The 19,167-nt window shown below is 46.1% G+C and overlaps 1 protein-coding gene across 3 annotated transcripts in view; it reads right to left on the reverse strand.

Moving 5' to 3' along the window:
* Positions 1 to 17,527, reverse strand: part of MANEA (mannosidase endo-alpha) — a 315,645-nt gene extending 298,118 nt beyond the window's left edge. Inside the window, exon 1 of one of the 3 annotated variants that reach the window (XM_069606445.1) lies at positions 17,370 to 17,527. The gene's annotated coding sequence lies outside the window, so the exon portion shown is untranslated. Of the gene's footprint in view, positions 1 to 14,452; positions 15,861 to 16,796; positions 17,166 to 17,369 lie in introns of those variants that run through there. The other 2 variants (XM_069606446.1, XM_069606447.1) reach the window with 2 other exon arrangements.
* Between the last annotated feature and the right edge of the window lie 1,640 nt (positions 17,528 to 19,167).

Genomic DNA, 19,167 nt, shown 5'->3' on the forward strand with positions numbered 1-19,167 from the left:
GGACTAATTGAACGAATGAATGGGTTACTGAAAGAACAGTTGCGCAAATCTGGAGACGGCAGTTTGGCAGGCTGGCGTGATCGTGTGTTTGATGCGGTGCAATTGTTAAACAAAAGGCCTTTGTATGAACATGAAACTCCTTTGATGCGATTAATGACTCCTAATTTACAGGTTCAACCCAAATCAATTAGAGAAACATTGTTATACTGGGAAATTACGCCAGGTTCTTTAGCTCCCTATCGAGCAACTCCAGAGTCAGCAGGGGTAGACTTGCATTCCAATGAAGAAATCAGATCCAAGAGGAATAGTTGTCATTGAAACAGGAATAGTACAGATTCCCCCAGAGCATATGGGATGGATTGCCCCTAGATCTAGCCTAGCATTGAAGGGAGTTCAAGTGTTGGGAGGGGTAATTGATGCTGATTACCAAGATGAGATCAAAGTCATCCTAATGAATAGTGGGGATTAATTGTTATCAATCCACAAGGGTGATCGAGTGGCCCAATTGATAGTCATTCCCATTAAATTGTCCATGATTAAGAAAGGAGAGCCTCCTACAGTGTTAACTACCCGTGGGAATCGCGGTTTTGGCTCTTAAGACAGTATGGTACCGGGTGGAAAAGCCAAGTGGCCCACCAGTGCCCGCAGATGTCATTGCATCAGGCAAAGATCAAGTGGTTTTAGTTATGGAGCCTGGTAGAAAGAAATGGCAATATGTACCCGCAGACAAATGTTACCTGAGAGAGTGATGTGCAACACTGATATCTCTTTTCTAGGTTTGCTTCGTAGATCCTGGGTCTGGTTGGTGTGACTCTGGCACTAAATGGACTCCATTTGGGCGAATTAGACGATCTACTGTTACCAGCGACAAATGTCACATCTGTGCCAGTGATCAAGGGGATACTGATAGTGATGAATAATGTTGTCCCCAAGCAGCCCTATGCCAGTGCCGAAAAGCCCGCCAGACCGAAGACATGGATCCGTGAAATGCGACAAACACATCAGGAGCAAGTGAAAACAACCTTGATGCCAGCCGTGCCGGAATCATTTGTAGGAAGGAGGAAACTCTCTCCTATGATTACACAAGAAGAGAATATGTGGATATATCTGGCACAGCAAGTACTGAATATATCACACTTTTGTCTTAATGATGTGCCCAATGCTGAAGCTTTATTGACTACATGTTTAGTAGCAATGCCGACGCCTGTTCCGGTTTTAAAGCATATCTTCGGCGTCACACATAATGATTCTTTAGTTCAAGACTCAGACATTAGACAATCTTTTTCAGTTTATGAATATTGTCGGTTCTGCCAAGAGACTGACAAGAAATTGAGAAATTTTACACAGGTCATTACGTACAATATAACCCAAGGTGATGTGTGCTATATTATGACATGCAAAGCACAATAAATTGGTAAATGCAGACAAATAGAGTTGACCAATCAGTATAATCACACTATGTTCGAAAGGAGACTATGTTCGCGAATGTCACGCAAAAGCACCAGTGTAAATAACACTATGGGCCTCGTTACACGGTAGGCGGCTCATGCCGGTAAAATACCGGCACCGCCTTGGCAGAAAGGGAATTTACCGCCCCATTCCAAGGTTGGAGGGGCGGTAAATCCCCCTTCTGCCATTGCCCTTCCCCATTCCCATTTCTGCCCCATAGGGCTCTATGGGAATGGGGAAGGCGCTAATTACGGCACCGCAATTTTGCGGTGCCGTAATTAGCTCCGAGGTCCTTAGCGGGTTGGATTTTAACGCCTGCAAAAAGCAGGCGTTAAATACCCCAACCCGCAAAGGGACCTCGTAGTAAGGCGGTAGGGATTTACCGGTACCGGTATTTTACCGGTACCGGTAAATCCCTGGCGCCATCCGTGTAATGAGGCCCTATGTCTTGCAATCATACAGTGATAACTGCTAGTCATTTGAATCATGTGAAACTTCCAACCGGATGGCTCTTTTCATGTGGTAATATTACATATACTTATATTCCAGCTAACATTTCTGGAGGTCCATGTGCTTTGACTCGATTAGGACTAATGATGTTTCCTTTACACCAGCGATAACTCGAGGTAAAAGGTCAACCTTTGAATCTATACGGATATCTCCTGACTGTGATTCACATGTACATTTGCTATCAGAAGCTGAGGTTATAACATTAACCCTTTCATTAATGGGTGTTTGGGGTTTAGCTGCTGGAGGTTACAAATCTTTGATGAAATTAGCATGTTTAGTAGTTAAAAGTCTTAATCATACTTCGCAAGCTTTAGAAGAATTACTCCTTGATAGTCAAGTTATTAGAAAAGCAACTTTACAGAACAGAGCTGCTGTTGATTACCTATTGCTGGAACATAATTTAGGGTGTAATGCCTTTGAAGGTATGTGTTTCAATTTAAGCGACCACTCACGATCCATTGAAAGTCATATTCGAGGTTTGAGGGATCTCATTTCTCAAGTGTCTCAAGATCATAACAGAAATTGGTGGGATTGGTTATTTTCATGGATACCTGATATTGGGGGACACTACGTTATATTTTTGCTTGCATTTTTATTATATTGTCTATTATAATTGCTTGTTGTTGTTGTTGCATTCAATGTCTTCCCAATTTAGTTTTAACATTTCGTAGGTTTCAGAGACCGGTTCCTGTGCCACCTGGCTACGGAAGATAAATATCAAAGGGTGGAATTGTTATGCTTGATATGCTTAGTTCAAAATGGCGCGGACGCGCACTGCATTCTGGGAGCGCTCGGAGCCATGTTAGATATTTACTTCATACCGCAGTGAAAGGCTGCACACATTTTGCTGAAGTGTTAGATTCACAGTGCTGAGACAAACATGCTTTTCCAAACCTGGTATGCAGTCAAGGCCATTTCTACTGGGAAAGCTAACATTGTTATGGCTTGCTACTGTTCTCCGTGGAGCGTGTTTTTAGAGCAGGGAGGCCCTGCGTTCCTTGAGGGGAGCTCTCGATTGACCCAGCTGGCAACCGACGGCTATTCCTCAACTGCGCAGGTGCAAGTTCCAGAATGTTCGAGAATTAACTCCCCATTGTGGAGTGTGTATATATGCGGAAACCCAGAGGGGGTCAGGTGAGACTTCAGTCAGAGAAGGACGCTTACGTCTGGCCTTCCTGTGAGCTGTGGTACTCTCGGCCTGGCTGTCCCTGGGGTCTTCCAGCCGCTTCTGGACGAGATGAGGACTTCTATTACACTCACGGTGATGTATTTCCTTTTGACTTCTTTACTTCTTCTGTGATCTATGACCTTACTATTTTTATGAGTTATTTCTATGTACTTGTAAGCTATGAACAAATAGCCGTAAAGAGCTGATTTATCTTCTAAGAGTGCGTGGTTGTGAGTTATTGTGTCTGTCTTTTTTTTTTTTGGTTCAAAGTACTTGCTCTATAATTGCATTGATGATTTATGGTTGTTTCGTGCACTTTTCAGGAGAGAGCAGTACAACTGGGTAGCATGGAGCGTGGGGAACTTCAAGCAAACAGGAGCAGCAGGATGATGGCACCCTACCCCTGAGAATTAGTCATAAGGTAGCCACTAGGGCGACTTTACCCTGCTGAGCTGCGAGTACAGGCTATTGCCAGAAAGGGCTAGATGCGGGGATGCCTGAGATCCAGCGATGGAGCTGGGCAACAGTTGGTGAAGGTATTGTTGGGGCAGGGGAGGGAGGAGAGTTGGGGGTGTTTGACGTGTTGTTAGTTAAGGGGATTTTTAGTTGGGAAACAAGCCTATACAGAAAGGGATTCAAATTTGGACATGGACTGCACTGTTGGGAGAAGGGGTGGGAGCCTAATAGACCATGGGGGACCTTAAAATAATTACTTGGAATGTCAGGGGGCTCAATAGCTACTTAAAAAGGAACAAGGTTATGTTGTACCTGCGTAGACAAAAGATAGACATAGCTCTGTTGCAGGAAACTCACCTGACGCGGGACAAGATGGAGATGATTGGGAAGAAATGGAAGCGAACTGTAGCAGGCTCATCATATTGAGTTTATGCTAGAGGAGTATTAATCTGGGCGGCGCCACATGTCCCGTTTCAGCTGGTGAGACGGACGGGAGGATGGTCATCATGAGGGGAATGGTAGAAAACAGAGAGATAAGTATTGTAAATACGTATGCCCTGAATCAAAACACGGCGGCATATTTTAGAACATTATACAACAACCTTGGCATGTGTGTTGGGAGTATGGTGATCTGGGGTGGAGATTTCAATTGCATACTGGACCCTAAGGTTGATAGATCCGACGGAAAAATTGATAGACCCGCCCCAGCCGCTAAGGCGTTGCAGAAGCTGTTGGGAGGACTTTGGGCTCGGAGATGTGTGGAGGACACAACACCCCATGAGAAGCAATACTCGCATTATTCTGCCCCGCAGCAGTTGCATACTAGATTGGACTATGTTTTTGTCACACTGGATGTACTGACGGAAATCACGCAGGCAGAATACAAAGCGAGGGTCCTCTCGGACCACTCGCCATTGATCCTTGAGTGCCAATACCGACCCCCGAGGGTGAGGATTCCGACATGGCGCCTCAGGGCAGAGGCATTGAGAGACCCCCTTTTTAGGGAAGACATGAGGGATGAGATTGTTAATTACTTTGCGACAAATACTGGTAGTGTGGATTCAGCGGGTACGTTGTGGGAAGCTTTCAAAGTTGTGATAAGAGGGGTAGCTATAGCGAAATCTAAAGGCTTGCAGGGAGGGATCCTGGCTGACTTACAAGAGACGGAAAAAGAATTGGAAAGGGCATTGAGAGGTGGAGATAATACTAAGGAAGACACCGACCTGATATTCAGGTTGCAGCAAAAACGTGCGGAACTATGGGAAAGATTGTGTAACCTGAATTATAAAAAATATATAGAGAGACAACATGCGGGAGGGGATAAACTGGGAAGGATTTTGGCGTGGCTATATAAAAGCGAGACACCAAAAAACAATAATTAGAACCATAACAAAGGAAGATGGCAGTGTAGTCGATACCCAAGAGGGAGTCAACCAGGAGTTTGCAGACTATTACACAGGGATGTAGGGGTGAGCGATTGCGCGGCAGTAGTAGAAACATTGGAAGATATAGGATTGCCACAGATCAGTGCTGAAGAAAGAGAGGAGTTGGATGCGCCAATCACGTTAGAAGAGCTAGAAGAGGTGGTGAGGTAGTTTCCCACCAGTAAGACCCCAAGGGCGGATGGACTCCCAAGTGAATTCTATAAAGTATTTAAGGGAGAAGTGCTCCCCCCCATTACTAGAAATGTTGAACGAAGCATATGAGCTGGGCAGACTGCCAGTGTCACTCAGGGAAGCAATCATAATACTGCTTCCCAAGCCTAATAAGCCGGGGCAGTGCTGCGGTTCATATAGACCCCTGTCAATGTTAAATCAGGACAGCAAAATATCGACGGCCGTTTTGGCGAACAAACTGCTGAGGGTTATTGGTAAACTGATACATCCTGACCAGACGGGCTATGTCGCGGATAGGAATATATCTAATAATCACAGACGACTACATCGAGTATTGAATATGGGAACGAAAATGAAGGGGAGATGCAATCGTGTCATTGAACGCGATAAAGGCCTTTGACTCGGTCAAATGGCCATGGCTGTTGGCGGCCATGGCTGGTTACGGGATGGGGCCTGGGTTATCTACAGTGGGCCAAAATGTTATATAGTGAACCACTGGCCAGAGTCAAAACAGGAGCAGTGATATCGGAAAGATGGCAACTCCACAGGGGTACAAGACAAGGAGGCCCTTGGTCTCCTATGCTCTATATTCTGGCTCTGCAACCCCTGGCAACATACTTGAGACAACAATATGATATGATGGGCATTGCAGTGGGAGGGGAAAGAGATCTGATCTCCCTATATGCAGATGACATGGTGCTGTACTTGCGCTACCCGGAGGAAAACCTCCAATACATATTAGAAGTGATGGAAAGATATGCAGAGTTGTCCGGTATAGCTGTGAACCCGCAGAAATATAGCATGTTCCCATTGGGTGGATATGAAGGGATCCCGTTGAAACAATTACTGGTGTTACAGATTCCCTGGGAGGTCAGCACTTTTCGCTATTTGGGGGTAGATAAAAAAATTGAAAATTGCATGAGGTTCTGGGTGAAACTACCTTTAGCAATGATGGGACGGGGGGCTATTCTGAAGATAGTGGTCCTACCTAGGCTCCTGCATTACTTTGGGAATATACTGTATTGGATACCAAAGAAGATCTTTATTAGACTGGACAGTATGTGCAGGGATTTCCTGTGACATGACACACGGAACAGGGTGGCCCCCTGGAAGCTGCAGAATTTCTATGAGAAAGGGGGGATAAAATTGCCCAATTATGAAGTTTATTATATAGCAAGCCAACTGCAGTATGTTGCTAAATGGCTCTCAGAGGAGGCGACCTCTGAATCAAGGTTGTTCGGACAAGATTGTCCCCCATTTTACTTAAGAGAGATTATGTGGCTGCCCAAGGCGGAAATGGAAGGGCGTCCAAAGATGATGGTACTTGGGTGGAAGTTGTGGCGTAGGGCATGCCAGATGATGGAGAACCCATCCCCGTGTTCCCCGCAAGTACCACTAGTTGGATTGACGGGTGGTGAAAAGCAACTGAGGATCATAATCAGAAACCACTGGGAACCGGTTGGGATAGCAACAATGGGTGATATCTGGCGAGAGGGGACCACAGCCCTACAGATAAGGTGCGTATCTTCGCTTTATACGCATGTAATTAAAGCCATTACGGAGCATTTAATGTACTTCTGTATACCGTTTACACTGTATTTATTTTCATTAAAAGCATACTTTCCTCCACTAGATGACAGCAGAGGGCAATAATCTCCATATCTGAGTGTATTACACAATTTCTTTTATTAAATTACTGAAAGTACAGTGGGGTTAACTAGATTTTTGGGACTTCTAGTTTACCATTCAGGCTTAACATGTTGATGTAAGGATTTACATGTTGCCATATGGTGTTATTATGCAATTTGTGTTTTTGGAAGTAAACTCTTTAAGACATCATTACTGTAGGCCTTGAAATCCAAACTATTTGTACTGAGTAACGCTTGGAAGGTATGTGGTCACATTTGCAGAGTGGATTAAAATCCCTGCTTCACTGTTCAGCCAAGGTTTGTGATCCTGGTCCCCTGTCCCCATACTCCACCCTGCCTCCCAACCAATCTGTCCGGCCATCCTACTCCCTCCTTTTTGGATGCAACCAGAGGACCACTACCTCCTTTTTTCCACTTCCACCACTGATGTGATTAGCGGTGATGGGCTGAATTTGCTGTGATGCCCGTTATGTCCGAGATGCAGATTCTTGGCTATCTAAGAGGAAACCTATAGGGCAATCAAGACTGCTCTCCTAGGATGGAAGTAGAAGATGGGGGAAGGTACAGACAAGTCTTTAATACTCGAGGAGTTCATGTGAAGTTATATTAAACAAGCAGCAAGGAGTAAGCCAATAGACAAACTTTGTCATGTGCATTATATAAATGGTCACTGCTATTAATGCTACAGGTTGAACAGTGGAACAGAGGCCAGCCAGGCTTTTATAGTAGTAACTAGTTGGAAATAAATCATTTGTAGTAGCAATTTCTATTTTTTCTAAAAAGGCACAGTGGCAAAAGTATTTGTCCAGGATCACACACTTTAGTGTTGAAGTAGAGCTTTGGGACCAGTCTTCAATTTATACACTTGCCTGCATTTCTTCCTAACTGTAATTGCCAGAATTATGGTTTTTGGCTTTGTACACAAAAAACAAACCAGTAAAACTATAAATATGCCCACCATAATGCAATTCAGCTTGCATGCCCTTTTTGGTTATTTGAAGTGATATTGCTAACTAGTGTCTGGCGATCCACATTAATTTCCTGCAGCAGACAGCGGGAAAGATAGATTAGCAGTTTGTGACTTTTGCTAAGATAATGTGTGCAAGTTCCTGTAAGTAAATCATATGCCAACAATTGCTTACTCACACTCCCTCTGCAGGCAATGCATCAGTCTCAATCTACAGTGGTTCTTAACAGAGTTTCTAGGCTCTAGAATTTTGAAAATGAAGCTGTGCAAGTACCAGGTACTTATAAGTTATTTTATGGCAGAATATTTTCCACAAGTGTAATAAAATGGTTAAAGCCAAGCCAGACAGCTTTGATCTACACCCCTTTTGGGCTACGGGTCTGATTTTTACGTATGCATTGGGTGTATGTTGGATACGTTTTACTCTCTTGCAGAGGAGAAAGCTCATTTTTACTCTCTTAAAATTGCATTTACGCTCTAATTTGAAAAATCATGCGTAAAATACTCCCGCCACAAAATCTTATCTGGAGCACTGGGGGACCATATTAGATTTTGAGGTGTTGGGGGAGTAGACCGGGTTGCATGCTGGCCAGTATATTACGTACCACAGAGTGGTGTGGAAAATTAAGAGTACGTGGACTGAAGTGGTGTTGGAGGAAGAGCCAGATGCTACCATAGATGTAATATATGACATAGCAGAGGGAGGACATGAGATATCTAGAATATACGAGATGATGATGTCCAAAGTGGGAAAGGAGGTAGTACATTTGAGACAAGACTGGGAAGCGGAAGTGGGGGCCCTGATGGAGGATGGGATGTGGGAACGAGCCCAAGGGTACCATAAGAAGGTGTCAAGGAATGCAAGACTGCAGCAGATGTAACTGTATATTACCCATAGGGCATATATGACACCCCAGAGGATATCTAGGTTTAAAAATGCGGGGCGGCAAGCATGTCCTAAATGTGATGAAGACAATGCGGGTATGGTGCATATGTTTCGGTCATGCCCGGTTATCGAGAGCTTTTGGAGCGATGTGGCACACAAACTAGCAGAAAATGGGGTTAAGATGGTGGTTGATATAGTGTGGGCCTGCTTCTTGGGGGGGTTCTCTAGACCACGCAAGCGCAAGCATGTGAGCAAACTAAAGACCTGGCATATGCGCTTGCAAAGAGGAGGATAGCCATGGGATGGAAGGCGTGTCACAAACCATGACTAGAGGTATGTTGGAAGGATTTGCAGAAATGGGCAGAGGCAGAAACCACGGTGTGGCAAGAAGCAAGCAGCGCTTGGGGGGGGGGGGGGAGGAGAGAGTCCCTGATGGCCTGGAAATTGTTAGTAGCAGAATTACCTATCACAGGATGCATGAACAGAATGCGAGAAGGAATAGGCTCGAAATGGGGGGTGGGATAAGGGTAGCAGTGAACATATTTATGCGATGTATAAACTCATATGTTAACTCATGCACTACAGAGTTTGGTTTGTATTGTTTGTTTGAATAAATTAATAAAACTGTTTTAAAAAAAATAAAATAACTGTCTGCTCCATTCGTTTATATAGAGTGCACTACCCGGCCTCATTACGAGTATGGAGGTAAGTGCAAGTACTTCTGAGAGGGTAGAGTCTCTTAACGCAGCCTGGCCGAAGCTCCAGGGCAACTGTGGTGCTCTTCCTGGCCTCAGGGTAATGCAACCCGTGTGTGGTCAAGTCCAAAACAGGGTGCAGGTGTCAATGGGCACCCTGAGCGGGTCCCCCTCCTCCACAGGCCCCTCCACGGGAGGTAGAAACATTTATAGTGGCCAGCCATGAGTTCCATGGCATTTGTGGGTTAATCCTGGTCCTCGGGGCAATGTCACCAGTGTGTGGCCAAGTCCAAAAGCCCAACTGCAGTCAGCAGGGAGCCCTGGCAGGGTCTCGGTCGCTCCCCAGAGAGAAAAGCTCTTACGTGGAGGGAAAAGCTCTAGCGCAGCCAGACCAGAGCTCCAGGATGGCAATGGGGAGCTGCCCCGAGCCTCGGGTGCCTGTCTTGCATGCAGGTCGCCCATCCCCACAGCCAGCGGTGGTCCGAGGGAGCCGCAGCGGGTTCCCTTTCCTCCACGGAGGGGAAACCTCTAACAGAGGGAAAAGGTCTAACGCGGCCCACACAGAGCTCCAGGGAGGCCGAGTGTGCTGTCCCCTGCCTGGGGCATCTATCTCACATGTGGATCAACCTTCCTCATTTCCTAAATGTTCTTCATGCAGGTTTGCAGCATTTTTAGGTTGGTTTTGCTGACTTTTTATATATTATGGTACAGTTCTGGGAACTTTTTCGTGTAAAAATGTAGATTTTGGGCAGTAACGAGTTAATGACAGCATATTGTTGTACCTTTCTTATTTCTAAAATATTCTTCAGGTGTCTTTTCAGTTGAGTTTCACTGGCTTTTCATATACTAGGGTATCGTTCGGCTGGTTCGGTGTACTTTTTCGTGATGAAACGTAGACTTTGGGCAGTAATGGGTTAATGACAGCACATTATTCAACATTCCTCATTTCCAAAATGTTCTTCATGCATGTGCAGCATTTTCAGGTGAGTTTTGCTACCTATGTTATTGTACCATTCCGGATGCTTTTACGTGATAAATGTAGATTTTTGGCAGTAACAGGTTAAAGACAGCACATTATTCAACCTTCGTCTTTTCCAAAATGTTCTTCATGTGGGTTTGCAGCCTTCTTGGGTGAGTTTTGCTGCATTTAAATATGTTATGGTAACATTTCGGCCCGTTCCGGGTACATTTTCGTGATAAAAGTAATTTATTAATGACAGCAAATTGTTCAACCTTCCTCATTTAAAAAATGTTCATGTGTATTTTGCTGCCTTTGTATATATTAGGGTACCATTCTGTGTACTTTTTCGTCATAATATATAGATTTTGGGTAGTAATGGGTTAATGACACCACATTGTTTCACCTCCCTCATTTCAAAATGTTCTTCCTGTGTCGCTGCATTATTTTCAGTTGAGTTTTGCTGCCTTGTCAGACAAAAAAAAAAAAACATACCGTTCCGGCCCGTTACGGATACTTTTTCGTGATGACAGCACATTGCTTCACCTTTCTTATTTCCAAAATGTTCTTCATGCATGCTTGCAGCATTTTCGGGTGGGTTTTGCTGCCTTTCTATATGTAATGGTATGGTTCCGGGTACTTTTTTGTGATAAAATGTAGATTTTGGGCAGTAAGAGGTTAATGACAACACATTGTTTCACCCTCCTTATTTCAAAATGTTCTTCGTGTTATCATTTTCAGGCGAGTTTTGCTGCCGTGTTATATATTAGGATACCCTTCTGGGTTTTACACACACCTATCCAAATGTAAACATGGTGCCTACAACATTGACTGTTTAAAGGCTTGTTCCAAGTGCTATTCAGACTGGTTGTGACCTTTGCTTTACACGGGGAGGGCCTTCAAAAAGCAACCATGTCCGACTGAACTTCGCATTTTCGTTTTTCATTTGTTATGAAAGATAAAAATCTGTTAACATGTGCGATGCATTGGGTCTCCGCGGAACATTAAACACTTGGTTATTCAGTAAACTGATTTACTAGAGGATTAAACAAACGTTAGAGCCAAGGAAAGTAAAATCACAAGACATGAAACGTGGCTCCCGATCAAAGATCATGTACAGCTAACTCGGAATGCACCCTCTTTGTTCAAGATTGTCCATTTTAAAAGGGCACTTGAGGATGGGTCTTTGAAGATCGTACCAAACCAGACGTTCAGTACCACCAATAAATGTGCTGTTCATTCCATCCACCCCAATGACCCCCAGTCGAAACACTGTATGTAAATTAATCGAAACAATTATTAGGGATGAAGAATATGCAATTTCTGCTAAGGAGCCGCAACTGCCACAGTGCCATCTAGGAGACAACCCCCAGTTTACAGCAACTGAACAGTCCCTTCTGGGTTTGCAAGTTAGCTCAAATGCATGCTTTCTAAAATTATCTTTGATTCATAGGGCGCGCTGGTAAACCTAAAACACACAGCTCAAGGTTGCAGACAACTACATATGCATTTCTATGGTGATTTTATTATGCCCAAGGTTTTAATAAAGTGGTGGATTTTTAGCGAGTTTATTAATAATAGGGGTGGTTTTAATACTGAGGGTTTGATGTCTATTAACAGGTCCAGCATTGTGCTGGGCATACTCTACGGCGCAATGCCTTTGCTGCAATCCAAAATGAAATGGTTGGAGATTGTGGAGGGAAAGATATTGCACTCTATTCTGTGTTCCTTCTTCGGTTCTAGTCTAGTCCCCAAAGCTGGAGCTCAGTCTCTCCTCCCTAAGATCGAACTGGATGCTTCAGCATTGTAAATTTGTTTCAGCCCTCCACATCTCTCCACTCCACCAATTTGAAAATTGTTTACTGGGTCTAACTGCAAATCATTATGACCGGTTACATGTTAATCCTCTCCTGCAGAATCTTCGGGAAACCACTAATACATTTTTGTCTGGCATATCTCTTACTTTGGAAGAGCTGATTGTTTCACCTAGTGCAATGGGTAAATTGAATGAAAAAATGAATGCATGGGATGCATGCAACGTCAGCAACCTGCATAACAAAAGAAGTCACTTCTCATTTGCCAGTCAGAGTTTTTGTCTTAGTGTACCGCCCTATACTAATCATTGTCTCATTGTCTACATGAGATTTAATATTCTTCCCACAAGGGAACTTATGGGCCGATGGTCTAGGACCCCTTATGGAGAGAGACTCTGTCGTTTCTGTAGCTATCAAGTTCAACCAATCAGCATATACTCACTGGTTGTCCTAAATTAGCTGCTCTTTACGTAAAAGGTTACTCCCCTCTGACCACCATTTGGAATTTATAGAACCAGATGAGTTCTGGAGTGCTATATATGGTGCGGAATCCATTGTACTCACGGTTTCTGTCTTTCATATATGGAAAGAGGTTTTGCGGAAACCAACCTAGTTTTAATATACTGAATTATTGTGATATGAATATCTCACCTACACGATTTTGTATGAATTCTGCCATGTTTCTTTTGAAAGCCTTTTATTTTATTCTATTTATCATGGCTGTATGGATGAAGCTATTATTGTTATTTATTCTTCTTGATTATATTACTTGTAAACATATTGCCACTTAATACCGTGCTTAAGGTTGGATTAGTTTATCAAACGCACAATAAAGAAAAGAAGAAAATAAAAACATGCATTTCACTGTCAATTATTGGTGTGAACACTCAATTTCCACCTGGATTTCGAATTTACAGGTCATCAGATCATGGACAATTACACGCAGGCAGTTTAGGTGCAAACTGGAATACCATTTTGGGAAGACATTAGTTACTATACAAGTAATACGATGTTTCGTGTGCAAAATTAAAAGGAATTCTCTGGTAAAGATAACATGGGTATAGTTACCAACATGATACATTCCAATCTGTAGAGTTACTGCTAAAGAAGCTAACCAGTTTTGGCAAAATAGGAAATCTCTTCAGTGTTTGTCTGGAAAAAAAGTTTACACCTTTAATTCATAAGAGTGTGGTGGACAACAGTTCTGCAAATAGCAAGTGTTGGTTAAAGTCCTGAACTGTGAGCTGCTGTTGAACTGAAAGAACAGCATGCCCTATCAAAACAAATTATAGTTCAACCAGAGCTAGATTCGTATCTTTTTTTGGACCTCTTAGTTATTGTAGGTTAAAGACTTGGACGCACACAAATATAATCATGACATTCTAAGAGTAAACTGAAAGTGGTACAAAGCAGTAGAAACACCAACATATTCTGCATCTGAAGAATCAGAATTTACAACAATATATAAGGCAATGGTTGGCCCTAGGGAACATATAGTAATCCCAAATAGGTTCACTCATTGGCGATCTAAGGAGGAAGGCTTATATGCCTGACGCAGACAACCTACAGCGACTGATAGTTAAGCGTGGTGTGGGCTGGGAGTACAGCATTATTGTACCCCATTAAAAAGCCCACCACTCTTATTACCTATTATAATATAGCCTATTTTGTTTACGGTAGCCATATTTTGCATTTAACCCATTTGTGTTAGTCAGCCATGTCTCGAATTTAGCCTAATTGTGTGAGGTAGCCATTTTTTGCATTTAGCCTAATTGAGTAAGGTAGCAATATTCTGCATTTATCAATTGCAAGGACTAGCCACGTGTCACACACTTCTGAAGACTAACCATGCGTCATATTTGTGAACAATAGTCATGCGTCACACTTTGATAGATCTGTGAAGATAAGCCACAAGTCACAGTTAGATTGGGAAATTAACCATTCATATCACTATATAGGATTGTGAAGATTAGTCATGCATCACATTAGATAGAATTGTGTAGATTAGCCACCTAGAAAGATTTAGAGTAGCCAATGTACTAATCACTGGGATCCTGCTCCCCTCCAACAAACCACCCAAAAAATATACATGTCCACTGGGCTAGCCAAATTATACACACACACCCAACATAAAAAAGACTTGCATACAACAAACAATCCCTGACACTGGACCTTACCCATAAGGATACAACAATCCAGTGCGCACAACCACAACCTTAAATACCAGCCAATCTACACATAAAACATATTCACATAGAAAAACAACCCATACATTGGGACTTACCCGTATGGATACAAGTCAGTGCACGTAATCGACCATCTGCAAACCAACAAACACAGACGCCAGTTTCTCCTGGTTCTGGACCTATCGTATCACTCTACCCTCACTAACCAACTCTGTCCTCTTTTTCGCAGAGCCATGTGAGCGCCTGGAGACTGCTCTGTGGGTTGTCACCCCTCCTGGGAGCATGGTATCTCCCAGGGCTTGTACGGAGGTTACGTGTCACTGACCTTGTGAGCTACACAAAAGGAACTAGCCAGTTCCGGCTAGTCAGTCGAGACAACGGAGCCCTGCCTGCTGTGTGTCACTGATGCAGCGTGATGCTGGCGCTGCATAGCAGGTGGAGGGCCTGTTGATGCAGGTCCCTCCACACAGACAGTGCCCCTGCTGGGGAACACTGCATGCAGGTGCCAGTGCCCCTGCTAGGCAATGCCAGCGCCGTATTTGGTGTTGGCCTAGGTGCCCCCAGGCCATGGAGGAGCCTGTGTGCTCACAGGCTGGCCAGGTGCCCCCCGGTCCCAAGATGTGCCCTGGGTGCCCCAAGCATTGGTGTCAAGTCGGGTGATCCCGACATAAGCAGGGTGACCTCTGCCTGGAATCCTGCTGCGTGATCCCAGTCCATGTATCTGCCGGGTGCCCCCAGCATGTCAGCTGTGTTCCCCCAGCCTTGGTCCGCCTGGCCTGTGTGACTGCAGGGCAGGACATAACATTTGCGACGAGCAGTGAGGGCCCCCACCCTGTCAGCTGTGCCGGCAGCCCCCAACGAGATCCCGGGCAGTTGATGTTTATTGCTCCGATCCACAGGGAAGAGGGAGAAGTCCTGCGGGTGGCCGCCTCCCCCAGGTAATGATCCCAGGCCCCGCCGGCAGTGAAAGAAATGGTGCGCTGAGTGCAGCGCAATAACATGCAAATGCATAGGCCCCTCCTTATACTCTGGCCCATCAGTGGTGTGTCGTGCCGGGCTACAGGTCGGAACACATGGAAATAAAGTACTCCGGTGTCGGAGCTTTGAAATTAGAGGCCCTGGTGCCTAGTCAAGATCCCGGCCATCGGAGGTGATTGCTAATGCACATAATGGAAAGAGCGTGGCTGCCCATCCCCAATATGCAGTGGCAAGCACCACTCCAGCGTCCACTTGACGTGCTGTTATCATCCCTTAGCCACGGGGTGGTGATTGCCAAAGAAGAAAGGAGGGAAGAGTGCTTGTGCGCCCTCTGCCATCAGCAGTGTCCTGCCAGCAGCCCCTGGATAGAGGGGTGAAGCGAAATGAGTGGCCTGTCATCCCGCCGCCAGTACCCTACCACTGTGCACCTACCATCTACGAACAATGCTGATGTGGCCCCTGGTGCCCCCCAGGTGCCGCTTTGCCGGCCCCTGCACTGTGGTGGAACTGTCCTGAACTGATACTGGTGAAAGTATGAACTGGTGTCCCGCAACTCCACAAGTGCATAAGATGTATTCAGTAGGCATTCACATGAAGGCTGGGAGCCTGCAGACCCTGGACTTGCTTAAAATGGCCCAGTCAATGGGCTATGTAAAGCTGTGAACATCCATATTGTAGGCTTGCTTTATATGGTGCCAGAAGCTGCCATTGATGTATTTCAGTGGCTTCAGGTTTCACTCAAACAGATTAATAAAGGGTCCTTAGAGAGGATGTGGTAAAACCCCCAACATGCCACCAACCCCGACTGTCATATTACTGGCATGTAAATATGTGTACATGCTAAACGCATATTTTGTGTGCAACTGTCAGAGCCTAAATGCATGCAAGTGTTGTGTGCCCCCGGAATCACAGGTGGTGCTGTTCGTGATTTAATTGGTTTTGATGTTCAGTGATGCTGGTCTTTTGTTGGTTCCTTATGGAAAAGGAGGAGTGTGGTGTGTCCCCCTCCTGGGAGCATGCTATTTCCCAGGGCTCGAACAGTGGTCACGTGTCAGTGACCATGTAAGCTACACAATAAAAAGGGACTAGGCAGTTCCGACTGTTCAGTTGAGACTATGGGCAACACTGCTGTGATGAGCACTCCCCCTATCCGCAGACACCCTGCTGGGCAACCCTGCATGCAGGTGCCGGTGCCCCTGCTGGGCAACGCCGGCACCGTATTTGGTGTTGGCCTGGGTGCCCCCAGGCCATGGAGGAGCCTGTGTACTCACAGGCTGGCCGGGCACCCGGGTTGTGAAATGTCCGCTGAGTGCCCCCAGCATTGGTATCATGTTGGTGATCCCGACATAAGCAGGGATCCTGCTGGGTGATCGCAGTCCATATATCTGCTGGGTGCCTCCAGCCTTGGTCCGCCCCAGGGTAATAGCGGTGCACGGTAAAAATCAAAATAACCTGTCAACTCACCCTCGTTTGTAAGAGGGTGTTACTTGCCTTCACCATTCCAACAATTTCAATAGACTTTACTGGTATCGCATCCAAACCACTTGACTTCACCCCTCCATGAAGACTCAAGAGGTTAACAGCCATGGCTCCCACTGAAGTCTAGAGAAGGCACGCATTGGATGACATGTGTTTAAACCATGTGAGAACCCCCGAAAAAGGGCGAGCTGGCAGGCATGCTTTCGTCTCGTTTCCCCACTTTTCTGAGCCATGATTGCCGCCTTCTCCCACGATCATCTCGCGGCCTAACAGAGCAGATTCATATCCTGTCTTGGTGCACGTGTGGCGTGACGCCCTTCGCCCGAAGTATCACAAGCGACTAGCACCGGGGCCTCCAGATCACAGAAAACAAGGCTATGAGATGACTGCGCATGCGCGGAACGATGGGCTCTATAACAGGAATTAAAATCAACATCACCAGTGAACATCCCTGAGAACTACATGTACAAGCAGGATTACATTGGAATGGGAAACGAGTTCAATAAATCGCACATACGTTGCAGACTGATGGCGACAAGAACACCCTGCCCTACTCACCAGCCTTGCACCGTGGCAGAGATGCCGGAGGCAGCTACTGCCCACGTATAGGAGCGGACTGTCAGCTGGAGGGGAAACAGGTGCTAGCAGGGCGCCCACCGTCCATAGCTCAACGTAGGTAGGTTCAGTATACAAAACACAAAACAGGCGCAAGTCGTTATAAAAATAAATCCAACACAAGCCCAACCCAATGAAATGACAGTAGGAGGTTACAAAAACAATCGTGTGATACATATTTTTACTAAAGGAGGTCCCCTTGTTTTAATAGGCCGCCTCTCAGTACCTGCAATCCTTATTGGTGGCGTTATTGAGGGCCGGCACTTGGGGAATTACCGGTCCATAACAATGTTCCCAACTGTTCGAGCCACAGCTGTCCACGGGCTTCCTAGCTGGACGTTATTGCAAAGCCCAGCTGGTCCCCTGAAAGTTTCGCTTTGCAATAAGCAAGATTAGAGGATAACTGCCCAGACACAGGGGTGCCTGGGCAAAGACTATTGTATATTAGAAGTTTGAATCGGTTGTGATAATAAATAGGAAGGAAGCAACAACTGTGTGAAATAAACACTCTAGCAGAGGACATTACATTGCAATTTCTTTCACTCTGAATAGTTTGGTTTTAAACCCATTTTCTTTCGCTATGAAAACAGTTTTAAAAACTCATCGACTTTTGTAGGCTATTAATGGGATCTATCCACGATGGTTGCAAACTCCAACTGTAAATACATATTAACTATATATGGTGTTGCACGGCACCCCTCCTGGGAGCATGGTAGCTCCCAGGATGTTGTAATGGGTCACGTGGCAGTAGCCACATGACCAACTTAATAAAAGAAACAAGCCGCTTCCGGCTCGTCAGTCAGACCAACCATGACTCTGGTGTAGTCATTGCTCTGCACCATGCTGGTGCTACACCGTGTGCTGTGGGCTCAAGGATGGGGCCCAGCACGAGGACAGTGCCCCTGCTGGGCAACGCCGTCCCTGAAGGACATGGCCGCTGTGTGATCACGGCTGTTGGTGTGGCCCCGGCCTGGGTGCCCCAGAGCCGGGGCCGTTGTGTGTTGGGAGCCCCCAGCCACGTGGGCATCTCCAGTGACCTGGAGCGAGAGTGGTGACCCCCACTCCATTGTTCGCGGTATGACCGCCACCCGGAATGACCATGTCGGGTGATCCCGACACGCATCTGGGGCCTGCCGGTGGTCCAGGGTAGACCCCCCCCCAACAATGGCGACGAGGGCTGGAGCCCATGGCGGCATCAGCCGCTGGAGGTGTGGTAGTGCTGGGGGTGGCCTATGGCCTTGTGTGCCTCAACGCGGGACGCCTGGTGCCCCCAGGATGGAGTGCGGTGTTGGCCACACTAAAATGGTGGTGGCGTGTGCGCGGCCTCTCCGCCCTTTCCCGAGGGCAGGAGAAGAGCTGCCTGCCCCTCCCCTGCTGAGCGGAGGAAGATGCGGCCTCGGCCGCAACAAAGGAATGGCGGGTCGTCGCCGTAATGGGGAAGGAAGCCCCAAGTAGACATTGAGCGGCATCAGCCGCCTGAGCTGCTGCCCCCCCTTCCCCCTCCACCGAAAAAAAGAAAACTGCGAGCGGCATCAGCCCCGGGAGGGTGGATCTGCACCCCTCTCCCCCAGAGGAGGAGGAACATGCTGGCGGCTGCGCTGCAATGAGGAGGCGCTGCCCCTCCCCCACCCGCAAGCCACAGAAATGAAGAGCGGCAAACATCGCCGTAGTGGGGAAAAAAAAATAAGGCGGGCCCAACTCCAACTGGGCCCGCAAAGGAAACAACACTTGGTGAGATGCC

Source organism: Ambystoma mexicanum, chromosome 4p (genome assembly GCF_040938575.1).
Source record: "Ambystoma mexicanum isolate Mex_15411 chromosome 4p, UKY_AmexF1_1, whole genome shotgun sequence".
Taxonomy (NCBI): domain Eukaryota; kingdom Metazoa; phylum Chordata; class Amphibia; order Caudata; family Ambystomatidae; genus Ambystoma; species Ambystoma mexicanum.